This window comes from Girardinichthys multiradiatus, chromosome X, assembly GCF_021462225.1.
Source record: "Girardinichthys multiradiatus isolate DD_20200921_A chromosome X, DD_fGirMul_XY1, whole genome shotgun sequence".
NCBI classification, from domain to species: Eukaryota; Metazoa; Chordata; class Actinopteri; order Cyprinodontiformes; family Goodeidae; genus Girardinichthys; species Girardinichthys multiradiatus.
The window spans coordinates 28,593,676-28,611,568 of NC_061817.1; the positions used below are offsets into that span (position 1 = coordinate 28,593,676).

General features: G+C 39.2%; 1 long non-coding RNA gene across 1 annotated transcript; it reads right to left on the reverse strand.

The window, feature by feature from the left end:
• Positions 1 to 1,452: 1,452 nt before the first annotated feature.
• On the reverse strand, positions 1,453 to 3,913 carry LOC124862346. The gene is made up of 3 exons (XR_007036904.1): positions 3,761 to 3,913; positions 1,712 to 1,784; positions 1,453 to 1,596 (listed from the first exon to the last, which is right to left on the reverse strand). It is a non-coding gene; the product is annotated as an uncharacterized LOC124862346 (long non-coding RNA).
• Between the last annotated feature and the right edge of the window lie 13,980 nt (positions 3,914 to 17,893).

Here is a 17,893-nt window from a genome sequence, read left to right on the forward strand (position 1 = left end):
GGACTTACATTAAGTGGGACATCATTCCAATATCCAAGTAATGACTTCTGAGGTACATGAAATGCAGCATTGTCTTTTCAATCATTGAATCCAGGTCTCATTTCCAGTGTGTGATACAGTTTGTTTATTGGCATAATTCTTTGTGCACAATTAGGACTGGTAAAGGGTGTATTTTGAGCTAAAACAGGATCTGAATCCCTTAAACTCCCAGAAATTACACCTCACTAAACAGCAAATGAGAGAAAGATTTAAATAGAGGATTACACAGTACCCATATTGTTGAGAAGGCAAAAGACCAAAGACTCATCAAAGAGTCATTATAAAGCAAAGGTGTACAGGGTAATGTTTAAATTGGAATTAAATCTAAGATTTTATGAAGAAGATAGAGAGAATTCGAATTTGCCCATTACCCTATACCACTTGGCTCCAAACTACAAATGAATATTTAACAACAAAGGATTTTCCAATGCTTTTGTATCTTTCATTCACATAGAAAGTTTTTTTTTATGAAATAGAAATGTTAAAACTATTTTCAAAGTGGACATTTCTTCAAATGGTGCATCTTTACAGTCGTGTTCACTACAGTTTTGTGTGGAAAAAAGTAGAGGTGCCCAGGTCCAGTCCTCGAGAGTTAACTATCCAGTTTCTTGAGACATTCTGTGTTCGAATTAAATTATTGTGTTCAGCCATAATGACTATCAGTACTTTTGGAGGTAAACGGAGGAGGTTTGCAAGGCTGAAAACACCATCCCAACTATAAAGTATGGAGGAGTACGATGAAAAAAAATATAAAAAATCAGTGGAAATTTTAAAGTAATATTTCAAGATGTCATCCAGGAATTTGAAGCTTGGGCAAAATTGTGTGTTCCAAATAGCTGGTGAAAATAAACATTTATCCAAATTAGTTATAAAGTGGATAAAGGCCAACAGGCTCAATGTCTTGGATTGGCTCCAATCTGAGTTCCTCAGAAAGTTTGTGGACAGAGCTGAAAAGGTGTGTGAACAGGGTGACCTACAAACCTGACTCAGTTACCTCAGTTCTGTCAGGAAGAATGGGCCAAAATTCTACCAATATATCCATAACATCTCACCGAGTCAAACAGTTTGAAGTTAATTTTTCCAAATACTGTGAAAATTAAAGTTTTGACTTTTAAGAAAGTAACAATATATTGTATTTTATTGGTAAGCCTAACTGATCTAAAAAAGAAATCGGTCTGCTTTAATACTGCTTTAAAAAACAGGAATGTTAAATGTTAATCTACACTTATATATAAAGCAGTAAAGTTCTCTCTCTGTTTGCTAACTTCAGTTGCTGGAGAAAAGCAAATTTTAAAGAACAATTGAACTTCTTTTTCATGAGGTGAAGGAAATTGCCAAATCTAATTGACTAATTATGTAACAGGTAAGATTTGTCATGATGTAAGCTATAAAAGGGCAGCTGGTAGTGAGGAAAAGTTTTATTATTGCAATTAAAGCAGTGGCATTCTTCCTGAAGTGCACTACCTCAGCTGGGCTTCTGTGATTGCACACTGCATGCTTTACGGGATCAAAAAACATCTCTTCCCCAGATGTTAGCAATAAAATACCTCCAGTTCTCTGTAGGATAAAAGGTAACTTTGTTATTTTCACTTTTTACATTTGTTGACTTGTGCTCAAAACTCAACATAAACATTATGAGTGAACTGGGAGAAAGAGGATGTTGCTGACCGACCAAAATACATTTTTCTATCACTGTCTTCATAGCTTGAAAGGCTTCCATATAACATACCACCCCACCAGTGCAACTGTAAAAAAGAAAAGATTTCATACAGTGACAGTGGCCAAAAAGACACATCTCACAAAAACAAACAAGCATAGTGCAGGAAAATGTGTACAGTAAACTGCACCGATGCTGCTGTGGATAGGCCTAACTTGTTCTGTCAGGGCTACAGAAAGCTGCCTGAGAAGGCAACAAAAATAAACATAGCCTTCTCATCTCACAAGTCTGATAAAAGCTTATACTGTTTATTAATTCAGTGGCCTTTAGCATGTTTTTGGATAACTCTGGGTTTGCCTGTCAGTGTGTCTCTGTGTATAAATAAATGAAAACAAGTTGCAGCCTGAGCTGTGGACACTGCCAGCTGTAACAAGAATGAAATTTATTTTTCAGTCTATCTGTCTATGTTATATTAGCCATATCTTCTGTCCTGTTCAATGTCCTTTAAAACTGCATGAGATACCTTTTATAGCTGCAGTTTGTTGTTAAATATTGGCGTACCTTTCTAAACTATGCGTTGTTTGTCTACTTAGCTCAGCATGAACAAGGTAGACAATGAGTAAAATGCAACATAATGAGCAGAGAACTGCTGCAGTCCAAAGGTTAAAGCAGCAGGCATCTGGGGAGCTAATGAAAATGCTCAGTCATTACCCATCCAACCTCTGAATTGCCCTTGAACAAGGACCTTAAACCAGCAGAGTGGCCCAAACTGGAACTGGGACTGCAGCTCTTTATTCAAAGTTTTGTTTTGCTATGAAATATTTTAATTCTGGTTTTCTCTCCTTTAAAAAGTGTATCAGTTTTCTCAGATAACTTAACCACTAAACACTGGTTAAGCAATGTAGTATAAAATGGCTTTGCTCTGCTTTGGATTTGGTATGATGAACTATGTTAGAAGTTAAACAATATGGAACAATGTAAGTACTTGGAAAAAAACACATGTATCACATTTGTATGTACCAAGATTTATGTTTCTTACTTTTTCATGAATGGCCTCAGAAAACATTGCTATTATCTTGTTGTTTAACAGCATGAGCAATGGCGTTGCTCCGTGTCTGTGCAGTCTTTATGAGCTCATCTACATTAGCTCAATGTTAATGGGTTACCAGATAAATTCATCTGTAATGGATTTATTAAGGAATTTCCCTCCTGTGAAGTTACAGATCACATCTGTTGTACAGGTAAATAAATATTTGAAGCGTACAGCAGTCTCCTTATGTATTGGCATACCTGGTAAAAAATATTTTAAAAATTATTATTTTTTAACTTCCTTAAATTTTAGTTTATTTATTCGGCTGCAAATAATTTTAAGGTGAAGAATAATCTTTTTTTTTACTTCATCAGTGGCACACGTCTTTGCAACGGTTCCTATAAACAAATTTAACTGACTAGGTTTTTATTTCTATTTTTGTTTTTGTTTTTTTTTGACGATGAGAGTGTCTACATATTTTTAATTTATAATCCATGACTTTCTGTTTGCCTGGGGTACAAATATGACTTGATACAGATGACCGCTTGTTTTGTTTTCAGATGAGAAATACAAGAAAACATGCAATTAAAGTCAGGAAAATTCACTCCTCACCGAAACTTGCCCATATCAACAGTCAAAGTAAAATTTTTAAAGTAGTATTTTTCCACCACACACAGTGAGGAGGATGGTAAGGAAGATAAATTAAATATACAGCACTCACCATAAAAGAGTTGCAACAAATTTTTCAGTGAGTGTTTTTACAAATCTTTACCAGCGGTGCCACTAAATGTGAAGGTCATTATAAGACATATATTTATTTTAAAAGGTGCACCTTTAATTTGCAGTCAAGGCCCTAAAGCACAATTTGTTTCAGCAAGGAATTTCATTATTTAAGTAATACTACGTTTTTTTGGTAAGAAAGATTTTGGCAAAATGGCAGTTTTATATAAGAGACATTAGCACTAATCCTCCTTACAGATTTGTACAATGAATATATTGTTTTCAGCTCTGCTTAAATCCCTTTTGTCATTCACCTCAGCCTCTGCTCCAGTCGAGCGGATCCTTTTCACAATGAGAGTGACTTGGCTAAATTAGTGGAAAAACAGAGACCAAATTCAAACTGGCTGTTGTTTGGATAATAATCAGAAGTCCGCAGGATGGGTATGGCTGACATCTTCTGTCTTCATGGGGACCCTGTAAACAAATCTGCAATGATGTTGGTGGGGTAACATGTTGATTTTGAAAAATATCAACTTTGTTTTGTTTTTATTTGTTTTCACAGGATTTTTTATTCTTGCTAACCCAAAATCAGTTAAGCTGTTTAGCTGCCCTCTTTAGATGCCCTCTAATCTGAAGAATTTGAAGGGGATTCTTGTCTTTTTGTAAGAGATGTACACTGTCCAGGGCCCTGTGTACCCATTTACATTTGAAGTCAAGGCACATATAGCACATTTCAGCAACAAGACAATTCAAAATGCTTCACATGATGCAAATGTAAGAAAAGAAAACACATTAAACAAGTACAATGCAGTGGTAAATTAAAGGAAAGAAAAGAAAAGTGGGACTACAGGCTGAAATCAATGTTTCAGTTAAAAGTTTAAATAGAACAGTCAAAGGCAACTGTAAACAAATTGGGTTTAAACCTTGATTTAAAAGAATTCAGGCATCTGTCATTTTTGTAGTTTTCAGGGAATTTGTTCCAGATTAGACTGAATGCTGCTTTTCCATGTTTGATTCTGATTCTGGGGATGCAGAGCAGACTTGAACCACAAGGACTAAGTGGTCAGGAGGGGTTGACACAACGACAACAAATTTTGAATGTATTTGGTGCTAAGCCATTACGTGATTAAATACTAATAGAAGTATTTTAAAGTCTATTCTCTAAGGTATAGGAGCCAGTGTGAGGACTTGAGAGCCTGGGTAATGTGCCCTACTTTCTTAGTTTTGGTGAGGACATGGGCAGCAGCGTTCTGGATCAGCTGCTGCTGCCTGATCAACTTTTTACGCAGACCTTTGAAGACACTGTTGCAGTAATCAATTCAAAGAAAAACACGTGGATGATTTTACGAGATCCTGCTAGGAGATTAGTCTTTTAATCCTGGAAATGTTGTTCAGGTGATTGAAGGCTGACTTAGTGATTGGCATTATATTCCTCTGAATGTTCAGGTCTAAGTCCATCACTACACCAAGATTTCAGGCCCGATCTGTGGTATCTAGCTGTAATATTTAAAGCTTTGTGCTGATTCTTGATCAGTCCTCCTTTGTTCCAAAAATAATTACTTCAGTTTTGGTTTTTTTCAACTAAAGAAAATTATGGCACATGCACTCATTGATTTCTCCTTTGCATCTTCCCAATGGTCGCATGGGTTCATGGTCACCTGGTAACATTGTAATGTAGAGCTATGGGCCATCTGCATAGTTATGGTAATTTATCTTGGTGTTTGTTATAATTGAAACATTGCCTGCATGGTGGTGCAGTTGGTAGCAGTGTTGCCTTGTAGCAAAAATGTCCAGGATTCAATCCCCAGCTTGGGGTCTTTCTGCATGGAGTTAGCATGTTCTCCCCGTGCATGCGTGGGTTCTCTCCGGATACTCCGGCTTCCTCCCACAGTCCAAAAACATGACTGTTAGGTTAATTGGTCTCTCTAAATTGCCCTTAGGTGTGAATAAGTGTGTGCATGGTTGTTTGTCCTCTGTGTCTGTGTTGCCCTGCAATGGACTGGCGACCTGTCCAGGGTGGACCCCGCCTCCCGCCCGTAGACTGCTGGAGATAGGCACCAGCCTCCCCACGACCCAATATGGAAGAAGTGGTATAGAAAATGACTGACTGGCTGACAGTTTGTAATAATCTGAGCTATGGGAAGCATGAAGGTAATGAATAGGATGGGCCTCAAAGTGGAACCTTGAGGAACACCTTGATTTTTGTCAGCTCTGATGTAATGTTACCTATTGACACAGAAAAGTCCCTGTCTTTGAAGTAAGACTCAAGCAAGTCAAGCCAGTCAATTGCTGCACCAGAAAGACTTGAAGATCAAGCAATGGTATACTACAAAGATCAGAAGGCATATCTGTTCTACTTGAATGAAACTTTCAGCTGGACAGAGGAGAACTGATAATTTATTGGAATGTCTTCAGGGAAGATATAGAAACAATAAAAATACTCCAAATCTACCACCATTGCAGCACTCTGTGTTGCTGAATTTTTGCACATAAGTAATGCCCCAGGAGATGTTCACAAATGATCCAGAAACAGATTAGGGAGCCAGTGCCCTGCAACTCCTTCTCACTAGTAGAATTTCTGCCTGTCTGCTCGGTTAATCTAGGCCTGGCAGGAAACAGCAATACTTGTGTGAAATACATCTGTGTGTTTTTTTTGGATAAACACACACTGTGTACATCCCTGAAAGCTGTACCACTGAGCTCTGATCTTTTATCATCTTCTCATCATTGGGTTTCTTTTGGCCGGAACAAAGGCAGCTCACTTCAAGTGTCTGTGCTGATATTTAGAAAGTGGCATATTGTTTGGATTAGACGCACTCAAAGATGATGTGACCTGGAGCTTAAAATACTCGTGCACATTAAAATGGCTGTTTGTAGCTGCTCATTTGAGCCTTTCGGCTGTGACTTCTTCCCTGCTTTGATGAAAGTGGAGCCACAGCATGCTTGTTGAAGTATCGCCTTTAGCACCTGGCTGTCACATCAGTGATGACTCTTTCTCCTCCCAGCACTTAAAGCCTGAGATGTCTCAGAGTCTCTGCTTTGAGCCACACAGGGCAATAATAGCCGCTCAGTGGAGGAAATTGCAAAAAGTTGAGAACGACACTGTTAACTGACTGAAAAATGAATTTTACACAATGAGGCCTGTTTTACCATTGAAAAGAACAGTAAAGCTTATAGTGGTGATCATGTGCAAATTGTTATAAACCTTTAAATAATAATTATCTGAGTACCTTTGAGTTAGTATTCTCAGTGAGGTGAAAAAATATCCAACCTAAAGAAAAATCTTTTTTTATATATGTTTATTTATTTTCCTTACAATATCAAGGGCGCCACACTTGCCACAAGTGGATCAGCATCTATGAACTTTTAAGTAGTATTCATTATAAATATTGGGTGTCACAAAGGCCTATCTTTTCAGGCTGGACTGGACAAGAACCCCAGTTAATCTTGAAACCACACACAGTTGGCAGGATGGTAAGAGAAGTCATTAAAAAACAGTGTTAGAGAAATCCAGCAAGAAGAGACATGTTAATGTGGCCAACTGTCCAATAAAACGATTATACACATGATACATGCCAACCAGCTGTTTGGCATGTAATCTAAGAAAAAGCTTTTTTTATCATACAATCACAAGCATGAAGGTGTTGAGTTTGCTAAAAGCTCATCAAACTTTAACTAGAACCAAGTGCTTTGGTTTGATGGACTAAATTAGGATGAATGTATGGCACAATTCCTCGTGCAAACTGTTAAATATGGTGGAAGATATGTTATGCGGAGGGCTTGTTTCTCATATAGATGTCCTGGAAACATTGACAAAAACACAGCATCTTGGGTTCTTAGAATTACCTGGACCTTTTAAATAAAAATCTGGAAGCTTTTGCCAGAAAACTAAAAATGGGTTGTCTTTGGATTTTCCTTTGGAATAAAAACTCCAAAACATGTGGCCAAATGAACACAAAAATCTTTCACCAGACACAAAATCAAACTTTGACTCACTGTCATCTTAATCTCCAGACCAAAACCTTTTAGAAAACCTGTGGGTGAGCTGAAGAGAAAAGAGTGTGAGAAAGGATCCAGGACTGTGGACAATTGTGAAAAATTGAGCAGAGGAATGGTCAAAGAACTCTCTTTCTGCCAATATTTTGAAATGTTAGATTATGTGCTATTATTATCATTATTATTTATTTTTCTTATAAAGCTTTTTACAAATAAAATGAAACCAAAGTGCTGTGCAGGTGAATAAAAAATTTAAGATAAAAATAAGGTAATAAAAGCAATAAGCCATAAAATATACAAGGTTGACAATATAAGCAATAAAATCAGCCATAACATAGATGAAACAAGGACAAAGTGTGCTCTCTGGAATGAAAGAGTGCTTAAAAAGATGAGTTTTTAAAAGAAATTTAAAATCGTTCAAACTTCCAGCAGACCTCACTGAAAAGGGGAGACTGTTCCAGACCTTAGGAGCTGCGGCTGATAAAGCTCTGTCGCTTCTGGTGACAGGCTGAGTCCTGGGAAAAAACTAAGAGCTTCTTGATATCTTAGAGATCTACTGGGGATGTCTGGATGTAAAAGCTCTTTAAATCACCAAGATGGCGCCGCAGATGGTCGCCTCGGCGTGTTGGTGCGCATTGTTTTGTTTTGTTTTTTGCTTTAAAACGGTCTTCTTGATGGTACCCGGAGCTCTCTCACCAGAGAAGAACATCAGGGCTACTACACCAGAGGAGTTATTTCCAACTTTTCTGCCTACTGCTCTGGAATTTTTGGACATTCTGGTCAAAGGTGCGCTTACCTTTGTTCACGCGGTGAAACGGGCTGGGGTGCTGGTACGTCTTCGCCAGCGTGGACTACAAACACCGTTACCTGGAATATTTCTCTCTAACGTGCGCTCACTTCCCAACAAAATTGAGGAACTACAACTGCTGTTGGGGAAAAACAGGGACTTTTATTCATCGGCAGTTTTGTGCTTCACGGAGACGTGGCTGTGTGGATTAATACCGGACTCTGCGCTGCAGCTGGCAAGATTCCAGCTCTACAGAGCGGACAGAGACACGGAACTCTCCGGCAAAGCGAAAGGTGGAGGAATCTGTTTTTACCTCAACAGTGGTTGGTGCAACGACGTGACAGTGATTCAGCAGCACTGTTCTCCAGACCTGGAAGCCTTCATCATAAACTGTAAGCCTTTCTGTTCCCCCCGTGAGTTCGCTTCGTTCATCCTGGTCGGTGTTTACATCCCGCCGCAAGCTAACGTGCAGGTCGCACAGCGCATGCTCGCCGACCAGATACTGAGTGTGGAGCGGACCAACCCGGACTCCTTAGTAATCGTCGTTGGTGACTTTAACAAAGGTAATCTGACCCACGAACTCCCCAAATATAGACAGTTTATAAAATGTCAGACCAGAGAGAACAACATTCTGGATCACTGTTACACCACCATCAGAGACGCTTATCACGCCGTCCCACGTGCTGCACTGGGCCAATCCGACCACATCATGGTCCACCTGATTCCTGCATACAGGCAGAAACTAAAGCTCTGCAAACCTGTTGTGAGGACGACAAGGAAGTGGAGCAGTGAGGCTGTGGAGAATCTCCAGGCGTGTTTAGGCTGTACAGACTGGGATGTGTTCAGGACTACTACCAACAGTCTGGACGAGTACACAGAGGCTGTGACTTCCTACAAAAGCTTCTGTGAGGACAGCTGTGTACCATCATGCACCAGGGTGAGTTACAACAACGACAAACCCTGGTTCACAGCTAAACTCAGAAGGTTAAGACTGGATAAGGAAGAGGCCTTCAGGAGTGGGGACAAAGACATATACAGAGAGGCGAAGTACAAGTTTGGCAAGGCAGTGAAAGAGGCCAAACGACTGTACTCTGAGAAGCTCCAAAACCAGTTCTCAGCCAACAACTCTGCGTCTGTCTGGAAAGGGCTCAAGCAAATCACCAACTACAAGCCGAAAGCCCCCCCACTCCATCAACGACCGACGCCTCGCCAACAACCTGAACGAGTTCTACTGCCGCTTTGAAAGACAAAGGGACAGTCCTGCAACCATCCCCCACGACGCCCCCCAACAGCTGCAGCCACAATCCACCACCCCCATCTCTCCAACCTCAAGAGGGGCCTTGGCACCTCCAACCCCCATCCTGAAGTTCCCCCCCACCAGCCCCCTATCCACACCGAGGACGTCTCTTTCCATCCAGGAGAGGGACGTAAACAAACTCTTCAGGAGACAGAACCCCCGGAAAGCTGCTGGTTCGGATTCTGTCTCACCAGCCAGCCTGAAGCACTGCGCTGATCAGCTGTCTCCAGTCTTCACAGATATTTTTAACACCTCACTGGAGACATGTCATGTGCCAGCCTGCTTCAAGTCCTCCAACATCGTCCCTGTCCCCAAGAAGCCAAGGACCACAGGGCTTAATGACTTCAGACCCGTCGCCCTGACCTCTGTGGTGATGAAGTCCTTTGAGCGCCTTGTGCTCTCACACCTAAAAGACATCACCGACCCCCTCCTGGACCCCCTGCAGTTTGCCTACAGAGCCAACAGGTTTGTAGATGATGCAGTCAACCTAGCCCTTCACTTCATCCTCCGGCACCTGGACTCCACAGGAACCTACGCCAGGATCCTGTTTGTGGATTTCAGCTCTGCCTTCAACACCATCGTCCCAGTTCTGCTACAGGAGAAGCTCTCCCAGCTGAGTGTGCCCGACTCCACCTGCAGGTGGATCACTGACTTCCTGTCTGACAGGAAGCAGCGCGTGAGGCTGGGGAAGCACGTCTCTGACTCCCTGACCATCAGCACCGGTTCCCCACAAGGCTGTGTTCTCTCTCCTATGCTCTTCTCCCTGTACGCCAACAGCTGCACCTCCAGTCACCAGTCTGTCAAGCTTCTGAAGTTTGCGGACGACACCACCCTGATCGGACTCATCTCTGATGGTGACGAGTCCGCGTACAGATGGGAGGTGGACCATCTGTTGGACTGGTGCAGCCAGAACAACCTTGAGCTCAACGCTCTAAAGACAGTGGAGATGGTTGTGGACTTCAGGCAGAACCCAGCCCCACCTGCCCCCATCACCCTCTGTGACTCCACAATTGACACTGTGGAATCTTTCCGCTTCCTGGGAACCATCATCTCCCAGGATCTCAAGTGGGAGCCAAACATCAGCTCCCTCATCAAGAAAGCCCAGCAGAGGATGTTCTTCCTGCGGCAGCTGAAGAAATTCAACCTGCCAAAGACTATGATGGTGCACTTCTACACAGCCATCATTGAGTCCATCCTCACCTCCTCCATCACCATCTGGTACGCCGCTGCTACAGCCAAGGATAAGGGCAGGCTGCAGCGTGTCATTCGGTCTGCTGAGAAGGTGATTGGCTGCAGTCTACTGTCGCTCCAGGAACTGTACACCTCCAGGACCCTGAAGCGGGCAGGGAAGATTCTGGCTGATCCCTCCCACCCCGGTCACAGACTCTTTGAAACTCTCCCCTCTGGCAGGACGCTGCGGTCCATCCGGACCAAAACCTCACGCCACAAGAACAGTTGTTTCCCATCTGCCACCAGCCTGGTTAACAAAGCCCAGAAACCACCCTGACATTCTCCCCCCCCCCCCTTTTTTTGCTGACAGGACACTTGTAAACTGTAACTCTATGCGTTACATTAACGCTCAGCTTGGACTCCTGCTTTACTTGCATTGCCATACTTGCACAATGATCACCTGCACTGTTGTATTGCTCTTGCATCTTATACTGCTCTATACTTACTCTCACTCACTTAAAACTGTGCACATATATTTATATTATATTGTAGATATGTTTATACTGTTTAATTTGTATTGTATTGCACTGACTACGCCAAAACAAATTCCTTGTATGTGTATGTCCAAAAACGTACTTGGCAATAAAGCTTTTCTGATTCTGATTCTGATTCTGAAGGTAAGAGGGTGCCAGACGATTTAGACATTAAAAAACTAAAAGCAACATCTTAAAAACAATTCTGAACAAAATGGGCAGCCAGTGGAGGGAATATAAAATCGGGGTGATATGTTCAGGTCGTCCTTTTCCCGTTAGTAAACGAGCAGCTGAATTTCAAACCAGCTGAAGACGGCGAAGGAGAGACTGGTTAATAGAGGGAGTTGCAGTAGTCCAGTCTAGAAGTAATAAAAACATGAAAAGCCATCTCATGGGCATCATGAGGAAGACAATCCTTGACTTTACTAATAAGTCCCAGATGTTAAACGTTAGACTTGACTACTGCACTGACCTGTTTATTAAGCGTAAAATATAAATCAAGGGTCACCCAAAAGTTCCTATCAGACAGACTATATGCTATCCTTCTGGATGTTATTATGTCTACATGTGATTATTTTACTACTATTTTATTACTTTGAGATTATGCTATTCCAATAAAACATGATTTTGTGTCTTTACTAGTCGTTTCAATTAGTTTAAAGGCAATGAATATTATTGACACTAGCTGTCATATTCAGACTCTTTCTAACTGATTAATTTTATTCTTGCAAATATGTTTTTTTTTAGTAGGTCATATTATCTGTAGCCAGTAAGGTTTCATAGACAAGCCCAAGTCTGGATTTCCTTACCACTTGGTCTTAAAATATCTTACCATTTATTCGACATTTAGACTGATCTGATGTAGGGGTAGATGCAAACGCAAGGTTAATTTTGTTGATTATGTTTTGCATACATTAGTGATTGTAAATGCTAAAACCAAATTTATTTCTTGGCAATTTAGAACATTATGAATCTTTCTGCAGTTGTAGGGTGTGTTGGAAAACCTGTATCTGCTGCAATTTTAACTACCTCATACAGTGAAGAAGAACCATAGAGTATAAAAAGTCATCTTTCTTTATTGAGAAAGAAAGATAAAAAAAATCACACATTCATAAATAATACATTTTTCTGAGTTGTTGCAGAGCGCTCAACACAAGGAGAAAAAAAGCAAATGCGACATATTAGAAAGATAACAGTTTGTTCTTGTTTCTGCTCACCTCATACAACATGGAGACGATTTTCACACATCTGCCGCAGCACAAGAGGCTTCTGTTAAGAGTCATGACAGCAGACAAGTTCAAAGAAAAGGATTTGGAGATACAGTGGGATAAATTATGTTTAGCTGTAGTTTTATGAACAGCATTTCTCCCTGCCTGTCACAACATTTAGATGAATCAACACATTATCAAAGCCAGTGTGGGAACATAACTTATAACAAGAGAAAACAATCTCTCAGTGTCTGTATTGCATTAATAGTCATTGCTTATTTGCCATGATTGCATGAATTCTTGCCTCACCCTGTATTTGTATGTTTTGCATTGCTGTGTTGCATTTCATTGCAGGTATAAAATGTTTTGTAATGTTTGATTTTGTCTGGCTTAAAACATATGAAAGTTTTGGTTAACAGAAATAGACCCTTTTTTTTCAAAATTAATCATCTAATCATTTATCTTTTACATGAGTATGTCTACAGTTCCAGAGGGAGGTTTACTTATTATGGGAGATAGGTGTCATAGAAATTTCTGATTTTCTAATCAGAAATGGGGCCTTTGAACTGTTCTTATTCAGAGAAATTATCATAAAATAAACTATAGTTACGGTAATTAAAAAAAATAGCTTGCACAAGAAATGGGATCAGGTTAAAACACCCAATTGTGTCCAGGTTTCAACCATCTATGGATGCACAATAACATCTGGTAGCACAAATAGTACCACACCATGATGCCGCCATCACCATGCTTGACAGCTGGCAAAGTCTTCTTAAGTCTGAAAGTCTCAGCTTGACTTTTTCAAGCATAATTCTCCTAGAGAAAACGTAAGGGTTGTCTAAATAGAGAATGACTGGGGCCTCTGTAGTAATTGAGGCACTGGTCTGGTCAGTTGTGGGGAAAAAAGATCTACCCCAAATCTCAGATAGGTGAGACAATATATGGATCAATGAGAGCAGCTGTAAATTTCAATTAAGCTTGAAGGCTAAAAATTATGGCTTGGGAGCTTTTTACGTTGGTCGGCACCACTTAAGTCTGGTGTAATGTAATACTAGCTTCACTGTGTACAGTGACAGCAGTGTTCCAGATATTGCCTGTTCCTGGAAGGCTTGAGGCTTGGTGGATTCCTCTAACTGTTCTAATGCATATTTAAAGGCCCAAAATTGATATGGCAGATTTGTGCTCTTTGTGAGAATTCATAGTCTCCTCAATGGAAATGTATTTATTGAATTTAATTATATTCATTGACAAAGCTTATTTTAATTCACATGTAATTGTATAAGTCAGGCCCGACTTACAGCTATATTGATCTATTATAGTATTCTTAGGCTTATTTACAAATGCCCTTTTTCTGTACGTAAAAGTTGTGCATGTTTTTAAGCAAAATCCAAGATGCAAATTGTGAGATAATGTGTTGGTCCAGTCAGAAATCCATGCACCGTGAGCAGAACTCTTAAACATTTTTTCTGTGTTTCTTATTACAAGAGTTTAAGATCAGAACTACCACAACCACATTTATAATACAGTTTCATTCACATGCTGTAAAGCTGATGTTTGCTCGCTGGTATATTGCAGCATCTGGTAGTTTCTCAATAGGTGCATCAAAGGATGGATAACACATTGTGAAATAGATTTGCTCAGTGACCCTCCTCATGATGCTAATGTTCATTACTAGCTAATGTGAAACTTTGAAGTTTCCCAGATGGTGTTTGTTATCATTCATACTCACTGTTCAAGCTTCACGACCTGTAAATAATACTCCTCCTAACTGCGTTGTTTTCAGAGCTGAAAGTACATATGGGAGCCTTACTTCTTGAAATTTCCAAGTGTCAGCCTCAGTGGCTTATTTAAATGCATGATCACGAGGCTTTTTCGGCTGCCACTGCTGCCATGCAAATTGTGTTTACTGTTTCACAGTTTCATTACCGTAATTTTAAAGCCAGTGACAGCAAAGTGAATCACTTTAATTATTCCATGTAGGATCATGGCAGAAAATGTACAGCCACAAAATAACAGTACGCAAACACATTTATGCATGCACTACCTCATATGCATTAGCATGCTGACAAAAATAAAATACTTTTAATAATAATAAGCTTTTAATAATATAAGTTAACCAATAACTGTTTTAACAGAATAATTGTAAGTTGTATCAATTCTGGTCATATTATCTATAAAACAAAACAATGTTCTAAAATAAATTAAGCCTACTTTAATCATAGAAATTAGCAAACAGCTACAAAAAACTGGAGGGCTGGTAAGCTGGAGATTCATCTAATTCAGAAAACATGTTTCTACCTTAAACCTAACTTTATCTTTTAAGTATGTTTTTGTGGTCATATATTACTGTGCTTTGGGAAGACCATTTCTTTACAGATTTCTTATGCTTTGCACTTTTGTCACATTTAAATATTTCAAATCATCAAACAGTGATAATCTGAAAGCAGAAAGTAGTTATCAAATTATGTTTTTTTTAATTAAGGGATAAAAAGCTCTTTAAATCAACATGCCCATGTGTGAAAATATGTTTATCCATGTAACTGGTTGTGCCACCCTTGGTGGATAAAGAAACTAGCATTTCCAGTAAAGATTCTTTTAAGTCAACATTAAAAAAGTTTAGCCCACTCAGAATTGTTTTAACTCAGCGACATTGAGGTGTTTTAAAGCATAAACGGCCTATTTGAGGTCATCCCTAAACATCTCAATAAGATTCAAGTTCCAAAACTTAATTTTGGTGAACCTAATGGTGTGCTTTGTACAGTATTATTGTCCTACTGGATAACCCAACTGCACTTGAGCTTAAAGACACCAACTAATGGCAGGACATGATCTTTCAGTGGTAGAGGGCAGCATACACAATTTTTATGAATTAGATCAAGTTGTCCAGATCATAAAACAGCAAAGCAGCCAATAATATTTGACTGTAAGGTATGATGTTCTTTTTCTCAATTCACAGAATATTGTCCCAAAAATCTTGAGGATTATCAAGATTTTATATACATATTGAGATTTCTATGAAGTAGAAAAAGGCAGAGTCTGCTCTCATTTCATGAAGGGTCTTGTTGGTCATGCTATCCCCTACCACCTTGGATCTTGTCTTGACTGTTAAATGGATTTCTCAAAAAATCTGTTATGTTCATTTTATTACTGGCAGCACATTTGAGCTACTGAGTGTCACTGAACTGTAATTTGGGTGAATGAAAGAGGCTCTTTAGCATTCAGGTGTAGTTAAGGAAACTATTAGAGCAGCATTACACCTCCAGAATCAGAAAGAAGTGCCGCTGATCCTAACTGATCCTGTGCTCAGGGCACTCCTCCTCAGCCCATATAATAACTCATCCTTTCATGAGATACATTTATTCAAAAGATAATATCTAAAGATATAAATCCACTTTCAGTGTCCTTCAAAGTACTGTATAATATTTCCTACAAGGCCCTTTTCCTCTGTGGTACTTAACACCAGTTAGACCTACATTTTACTGGCTACCTATATCGGTTGACTCAATCTGTCAGTTTTTTATGGATACCTTGAATTTGGAAAATGTAATAACTGGGATTTACTGTGATTTTAACCAGAACCTAACCAATAGAAACAATTAACTTTCTTTTTTGTCTCTTTGCTTTCTCTTAATTGAAATGCCTCTTTAATAAACGGGTTCTCTACATCCTGGCTACAGCAGTTAACAGGTTGCTCAGATACACTATTGTATATAAATATGAAATGTTTAGGAAGTCATCGTGTGCCCAGTAGATTTCTTGTTTCATTCTTCATGCCATAAACCTTCCTGTGCATGTAGAAAGTCTGCAGAAGTAACAAAGCTGAATGTCCAAAATGCAGATAAGTTTCTCAGAGGGATTGTAGAGGTATATGGAAAAAGTAAGATGTGATGGAGGAGCTTTAAGTAAAAATAAAACATATTTTTTAGGTTTAATGTCTAAAGGGAAGGCATCACTTTACTTGCACATGCTAAATTGTATTAGAAATAAATACATGTCCCATTTATAACTGCATTTATAAATTTCACTGGTAAGTTGATGCAGTTGTGTCACACATTCAATAAACCGACTGTCATTATATTAATGATGACTTATGTGAAATGTGATAAATGCCTGTTATCTTACCTCATCATTCCTTGTGACTGTTCTCGCTTCATCTGCTCACATCTTTGTAAGGGAGCATGAGGATTTGAAAAGAGAAGCCGAGAGGATGAAGTGAGGATTGAAAATGAAGAAAAAAGGGAAGAATAAACAGTGAGCTTGCACTCTTTTCATGTTTGACCTGCTGACCAATGAGAGCAGACCGAGTCTTTAGAGAGAAAATCTGAAAGTGACACAGGCTCAAAAAGAACATTTCAGTCAAGCAGTCCTGCAAAAATATACTCTCTGAGAAAATATTATGTTTTTACTCTTTTTACCAGATCTTAAAAAAATTATCAAATGACAATCAGATAAACAGAGGTAAGTGTAATCAACTAACCACTGCCATGAAAAGTATGGGTAACACATTTTAAAATACAATGTACAAGCTACACACCATCTAATAGATAAAAATAAGAAATACACTCTTTGTAAATAGCTTGAAAAAGTTCCAATGAAAACTAAGGAATGTTGTTGTGGCTGCATGTTAATTATGGATTTGATGCCAGTCTCAGTTGGCAACAGGTTAGCATTTTGTTTTGGTTCTAAAACAGCGTCCCAGACAGACATTCAAAAGAGAAAATGGAGAAGGGAGAACTGTATCTGCAAATAATTTAACAGTTTAAGCACATTTCCTGCCAAGCACGCTTATTTAAAATGTGCTGAGGAAATGTTGAAACTGCCCTGTGGTCTGATGAATAAAAAAATTTGATTTTTTGTTGGACACGACATTCACTGATTGCACCCAACCAGTGTTTGATGAGCACAACATTCAACAACCAGCATCAGTAATGAAATTATAATGGTGGTGGTGGGTGTAGTATTACAAGCAAACAACAAACGTGGCATCCACATTTGTGAAGGAAGACTTACAAGAAGCTGCAAAAAAGGACCAAATTCTTAAAAAGAAGAGTATTGGAGGGCAGAGGGAAAAAGAAGCAGAAAAAATTTGATAACACAGGTTTAAGGGGAACATTGCTCTCATTTATGTATTTTTCAAGGTCTTTTATATTTGAGTTTAAAGTTTGTCAGCAATACAATATTAAACTACTTGTCTCTGAATCTTTAATCAACTAAAAAAACAGTTAGAAGAAAGCATTGAAATAGTTTTTCAGTGAGTTAACACACATTTGAATAGAAAATACTTAACACTAACAGAGCATCTTTTTTTGTTCTCATCTTGGTTCTACAAAGTGTTTTCAGCAAGGGTGTTTTCAGTCAGCCACTTACAACTTTTTTTTCTCCTCCAAATCACATACATAAAAACTCATTCCTGTTAACATAAGTCCAGCATCTTGCCCAAGGTCATTTAGACAGGT